Here is a 6770-nt window from a genome sequence, read left to right on the forward strand (position 1 = left end):
TGAATTATAATGAAGTACAAGTGAAGACTGAGGTAATTTGTAAATTATAAACTTGTACAGATTTGTTATTGGAGAAAAATGATTGGAATCAGACAAGTGATAAGATGTTTCTAGTCACAAGTTTACTGAATTATCTACAAGAATGAACATAGTGCTGGATACAAGTTGAAGAATTCTATGTTAAATCAGCCATAATGTTGTATATGATGTGAATGTGTTAAATGTCTGTTTGATTCCTGGACACTTATGTTACCTGATACATTGTATTATCAGTATATGTTCTAAAATAATAAATGAAAAAATATTTGTTACAATTAACAAATACTAATTTAATATATATGTTTTATTACTATGACTATTGTGATTTTTATGTTATGATTAAGAACTAACATATTCATATATTTTGTTTATTGTGGTCAGTATGTGGTTTTAAGTTAAAGACAAGATTGTAAGCTACATATTAGTAAAAAGTTTAAACAATTTATAAAATATCAACTCTGTCATTACTGGTGAACACCTTTCAAGCATTAAGTACATATCTATGTATGTGGTGGTAACAAATTGTTAAGAAATTTAAACATGTTACAATTTATTAAGTTTATGGATATAGGATGACTCAAGGTCAAAGTGCAAATATCATATAGATATATTTATAATTTAATTAAGCTACCTTAGTATTATCATACAGCAGTAAGCTTGGCATTGAAAAGTAAGTTATGATTCAAATGTTTATATTATCAATGTTTTAATTTCATGTTTCTAAAGGAAATATTTTAATTTATTCTCAGTTTGCAACTTTCGGTATTACAAGATGCGTCTGATACAGTTTTACTTCCCTTCCCCCAAAGCTATCTCACCCTAAGCATTGCTAAAAATTTTAATGCTCATTGCACCAGTTTATATACACCACAAATTTTGTGCCAATTTTGAACGTGTATATAGCATGTGATCACCCTCCACCAATAGTATTGCACCACCTATATTGGTGCAGCTAGCTCCCTCTTATGTTCTCGCTGAATCCTCATTTTCTCAGTTGGCACTGCATCGTTTAGACCTGTGTTTTTTTGTATGTTACAACTGTTTATGATTGTACTTTGTTGACATTTCAATACCTTTTTTTTAACTGTTTTCTTTTAGTATGTTTGCATTCAATTGTTTAATTTATTTCTTTTTTGCATTTGTTTCTTATTATCAAATTATATGGTAAATTAAAATGACTGTAATTCAATGAATCGACAACAGAAATTCCTGTTATGGTAGATGGTACAACTACCCAGGTATTGGATTTGACTTTATCTGCTGAAGAGGTACAGGCCTTAATTCACAAGGCATTAGATTCCTACATTCAGCTGGTGATTTCATTTTCCAGCATCTTCTATTTTGGTCTGTCACACTCAACACTTTTTATTTTTGCAGCTGGTTAATCAGGTGTGTGTGGTTAGTTACATGTTTATATTTCCTCCTAGGTTGTGGACATTGTGAACTGGATATTTATGCCTTTAATGTTATTTGAATCCTCTACCATTTCTCATATGTCATCATATATCCAGACTGGTACCTCTTCCATAAGATCTCTGTTACCTGGGAAGGCCATTTGGCTTTCAAACCCATTTCTTTACCTTCCACCCCTATCCTGCACTCCTATTCTGATCCCGATTGGCTTCATTGTCTGGTTCGCTTCCTATGATATTATGTGGCATGTACTGCTTCCTTTCAGGGTTCATGTTCCTAACCTTTTATTCCCTGGAACCCTTCTGTTTCCCATGATCTATCCCTTGGGTTGGAAAGGAGCTACACCAGCCAACATAACCATACCATCAAGGTTTATAATACCCACTGTGGAGATGATGTGTTCCACAAGACTGCTGTTAGGTTCATGTTGCAGTATATTGCATTATAAATATACCCATCCTAGATGTTACAATGGGGATTACCTAGCTAGAGGGGTGAATTGCATTTGATTAGATCATCTCCAGTCCATGTCCAGTTGGGTTTCGGTATTTTTCTTCCAGTTTGCAGTTGGAGGAGGGCTCTACACCTTCTACATCAACAGAACATTATCACTCTGCTCTTAACTGAATGGGATTGAGCACATTCAGGAGGAAGCCTCCATAGTCCACCAACCAAGCAGCGAGGAACCGGTATGGGGTGAGGACTTCCATAATCCAATTTAAAAGAGGAGAATCAAGATAGAGAGTCTGAACAAATGCTACACTAAAGACTGTGCAATGGGTGACCACAAAACCATATTTTCAAACGAAGACCACTCTTGATTTATATAATCTGAGGAACAAAGAGATGGGCAATAATCCCCTTCTTCTTTACTCACAATAGTCCAGTAGTCACTACCTTCCCTTGCAGGACAATTGCCAGAGGATCTGGTTTGAAAAGAAGCCGAACCAGGCAAGATATTCTGGCCAGCTGGAGAACCTCAGTCTTATCATCCTGGGAAGTCTAGTTGGAATTGGGTGAACACCCATATTGCACTTCCCTTCATGCTTTGATGTAAGGTTCCTATGTGACTTATTTTGATTATTCATCTGCAAACATTTGCCCTGACTAACAAGACAGAATGTAACAGTTTTCTCTTCTATTTTCTGGTCTTAGGACAGAGACAGTAGGGATCCTCCTCATACCGCAGACCAGACTGTAGTTGACTTGTGGTGTGAGTACGGTTTGATGCACCCTAGCCATTGTATACCATGGAGCACAGAAATCTATATATATATATATATATATATTAAACAAAGTAATCAACTAGGGAACTTCCACCCTACCATCTCCTGCTGGTTGGTTCCTGGGAGATTTAGTTTTGGTAAGAAGCTGAACAAGCTGATGTATCTACAGTCAAGGATGTGCTCTTCTTTTCCACCCAATTTAGCAACACATGCTTTCATGATGGTCGAAGAGTATACCTAGTTGAGATGTTGTGTGTGTTTTCCCATGAGTGCATTCCTCTAACAAGAAAACATCTCTGAGAGCGTTCTGCAGACACTTTGCAAAAGTTGCTCATTTATGTAAATTTTGAAGCTGTACCTTCACCAGGTATTGTGGGATTCTAGCTGTTATATGAGTAGAGGTAAGATATCATGTCAGAAGTTAATATTTTCCTATGCTGAAAATATATTTCCAATGGACACTTACCTCTCCTCACACTTCCTATCTTTTCTCTCTATATCTGATTTTTCTTTTCTGCCTGATCTCAAAGTGAAGATTCAGTTCTACAGTACAGATTGAACAAACTAAGATAGGAGAGTGTGTCATTCTCTAATTGGTGGAGGGTTGTAGCATGCTTATTTGCATGCTATAATGCTGCTGAAGCATATTGAAATGTGGGGTAGGTGGGAGTTCCAAGGTTAGTAGTGAGCAAAGAGATTTGTGCCTTTAGAAGGCAGCACTGAACGAGAAAAGCTATTGTGTGATGGGAGGTAAGTATCAACTACAAAAACTTTTCAGTGTATAAAAATATTAACATTCAAGTTGATAAACTGTAAAGACTTTATATGTATGTACTGAATTTTCTACTGTAGAGATTACATAGTTTTTTATTAACCTATTGATTTCAGAACACATTTGTTAGGGTACAGTCAGATGAACCTGGTGATACACAGCAAGATGAGATTATTTCTAAGTTGAGTGAGAATGATGATAATGACTCTAAAGATGATGTTTTGAGTGTGATAAAAGGAAAGGAAATACAAGATGATTATCAACAAGCTGGCTGTGGGTCAGAAACTTTCACTGGTAAATAAAACATCTTCAAAATAATTCATGAAATCATTACTACTGGTTAAGATGAGATAGTGTTATATTTAGTTAAGTGTTAGTTATAATTTGAAGTGTATAAATAAGGTTGTTAAAATTATATATCCTTACATTGTATTGGTTATTAGTTTATACAATCACCTATGTCAAATTATTAATTAGTTACTGTTTTTAATTATTTCTAGATAGTAATTACTAAGTAGTTTAATATTACATTCCAGCTGCTAATCTACTGCCTTAATTTAACCAGAAGTTGATCTCAGAAAGTCTGGTCTGCATATCTGGTGTCTTCCCCTTCAGAACTTGAGTGAATTAAATGTTTGAATGTTCTCAAGAGGTTCTGTGCAAAAATGGTATTATCATTTGAATAGTGAAGGTTTTCTTATATGTGTGCTAGATTTCCAACACTGGTATGTTTCTTTACTATAGAAAATTAAAAAATAAATTCAAAGCTATTAAAAGAATATAGTCATTAATTACCAAAACACTGAGCTCATGCTTAGTTCTGTTCAAAACATTTATGATGGTCAAACAGTTACTACATTAGAACACTAATTATCCAAAACACTGAGCTCATGATTAGTTCTGTTCAAAACATTTATGATATGCAAACAGTTACTACATTAGAACACTAATTATCCAAAACACTGAGCTCATGATTAGCTCTGTTCAAAACATTTATGATGGACAAACAGTTACTACATTAGAACACTAATTATCCAAAACACTGAGCTTACGCTTAGTTCTGTTCAAAACATTTATGATGGGCAAACAGTAACTACATTAGAACACTAATTATCCAAAACACTGAGCTCACGCTTAGTTCTGTTCAAAACATTTATGATGGACAAACAGTTACTACATTAGAATACTAATTATTCAAAACACTGAGCTTATGCTTACTTCTGTTCAAAACATTTATGATGGACAAACAGTTACTACATTAGAACACTAATGATCCAAAACACTGAGCTAATGCAGCTCATCCCTAGCAGACAACCTTTATTATTGGGTCCTAGTAAATCCACACGTACTTAATAGAGTGGTGATTGGCCAGTTCATAGCATGTGTGATACCCTGCAGACAACCTTTATTATTGGGTCCTAGTAAATCCACATGTACTTATTAGCGTGGTGATTGGCCAGTTCATAGCATGTGTGATACCCTGCAGACAACCTTTATTATTGGGTCCCAGTAAATCCACATGTACTTTATAGAGTGGTGATTGGTCAGTTCATAGCACATTGTGATACCCTGCAGACAACCTTTATTATTGGGTCCCAGTAAATCCACATGTACTTAATAGAGTGGTGATTGGTCAGTTCATAGCATGTGTGATACCCTGCAGACAACCTTTATTAATGGGTCCTAGTAAATCCACATGTACTTAATAGAGTGGTGATTGGTGTGTTGAGAGCACAGTGTGATGCACTACAGACAACTTTTGTTATTGGGTCCTAGTAAATCCACATGTACTTAATAGAATGGTGATTGGTGAGTTCATAGCACAGTGTGATACCCTGCAAACAACCTTTATTATTGTTGCAATGGATTTTTCAGTAAAAAAGGTCTAAACATCAATGAGAAGATACACACTTGGGAAAAACCATACAGTTGTGCAGTTTGTGGGAAGGATTTCAGAGTAAAAATGGTCCAAATATTTATGAGAAGATACATACTGGGGAAAAACCACACAGTTGTGTCGTATGTGGTATGCAATTTGAAAGTAAAAGTAAGTTAAATAGACATGAGAAGGTGCATACTGGGGATAAACCATACAGATGTGTTATATGTGGTAAACATCTATGAACAAAAAGTAAACTTGAAATACATGAGAAGATGCACACTGGGGAAATCCATAGAGTTTTTAGTATGTAACAAAGGATTTTTATGTTACAATGGCCTAAACATTTATGACAATATATGTATTGGTGAGAAGCTGTGCAGTTGTGTAGTATGTGGTAAACGAGTTGTAAGAAAAAATAACTTAACTCTTTCAGCATGGGCTTGGTTCCTGGAATTGACATCATAACCATTTTGTGCTATAATATTTAAATTAGTCTTCGAATGTTAACGAAATTTGGCAGATTATCAGTAAACATTACAATGCTTTCATACACAAAATATCTAATTTTTTATTAAGTCTTAAGGTTTGTAAAGCAATGATTTTTCTCATGCCTTTGTTTTTTTCTTTTCATGTTCCCTATTTAATATGTAGAGTAATTTTCATTTTAAGATTAAAAATACTTTTATGCATCAGAAAATTTTCAAATTTCACATGTAAAATCTTTATAATGTCCAGATAGTTATCAAATGTTTCTTAATAAAAAACTTTATATTTTATCTGTTATTTTCAGTAATTAATCTCTGTAGAGGTTCGATAGATTTGACTGATCTCGCAACCACCATACAAAATTAGGAAATAAACATGAATTATGCCTCCTTCGTTCTAGAATCAACACAGATTATAACACAAAAACGTAAATGTTTAGACTAAATAGATTAAATCTCATAACATTATACATTTATTATTTTTTATTATATTGACCTTTCAGCTGTGCCTGGCTAAGAATACAGAAGTTACAATAGTGTGGCTCACGTGCACTCATGTTACTGTATCAAATAACATAAAACTGACCTTTGGTCTGTACAAAGTAACTTGTCTTGGCTGTGTTTTAGTAGACTAGTATTTTGTAAAATACAGTGATATTTCAATTATCATACATTATATATGTATATAGATTATTGCTACTCTGAAATAAGTTCTTAAAGTTATTTTTCTTGAAACATAGAACAGTAACTAAATAAGTAAAGCAAAGAATTATCACTTCTAGTCAAGACCTTTGTACATGGTTACTGCTTGACGTAGATTGCTAAACCTTTAAAAATTTTGCACTTGGAGGATAGGAAAGAAAATAATTTTCTTAGGTTTTATATATACATTTGAATAACTAAAAAATCATAAATTACCACATTAATACCATAGAATTCCACTGTAATTTATC

The 6770-nt window shown here is 33.9% G+C and overlaps 1 protein-coding gene across 7 annotated transcripts in view; it reads left to right on the forward strand.

Moving 5' to 3' along the window:
- Positions 1 to 6770, forward strand: part of LOC106472475 (zinc finger protein 585A-like) — a 43103-nt gene that overhangs the window by 6993 nt on the left and 29340 nt on the right. For 2 of the 7 annotated variants that reach the window (XM_022401051.1, XM_022401055.1), the window contains exons 1-2: positions 7 to 32; positions 3567 to 3744. The exons of 4 other annotated variants lie outside the window; for them this stretch is intronic. The gene's annotated coding sequence lies outside the window, so the exon portion shown is untranslated. Of the gene's footprint in view, positions 1 to 6; positions 33 to 2614; positions 2618 to 3566; positions 3745 to 6770 lie in introns of those variants that run through there. One more of the 7 variants, XM_022401053.1, reaches the window with a different exon arrangement.

The sequence above is a fragment of the Limulus polyphemus genome, unplaced genomic scaffold, assembly GCF_000517525.1.
Source record: "Limulus polyphemus unplaced genomic scaffold, Limulus_polyphemus-2.1.2 Scaffold5360, whole genome shotgun sequence".
Taxonomy (NCBI): Eukaryota; Metazoa; Arthropoda; class Merostomata; order Xiphosura; family Limulidae; genus Limulus; species Limulus polyphemus.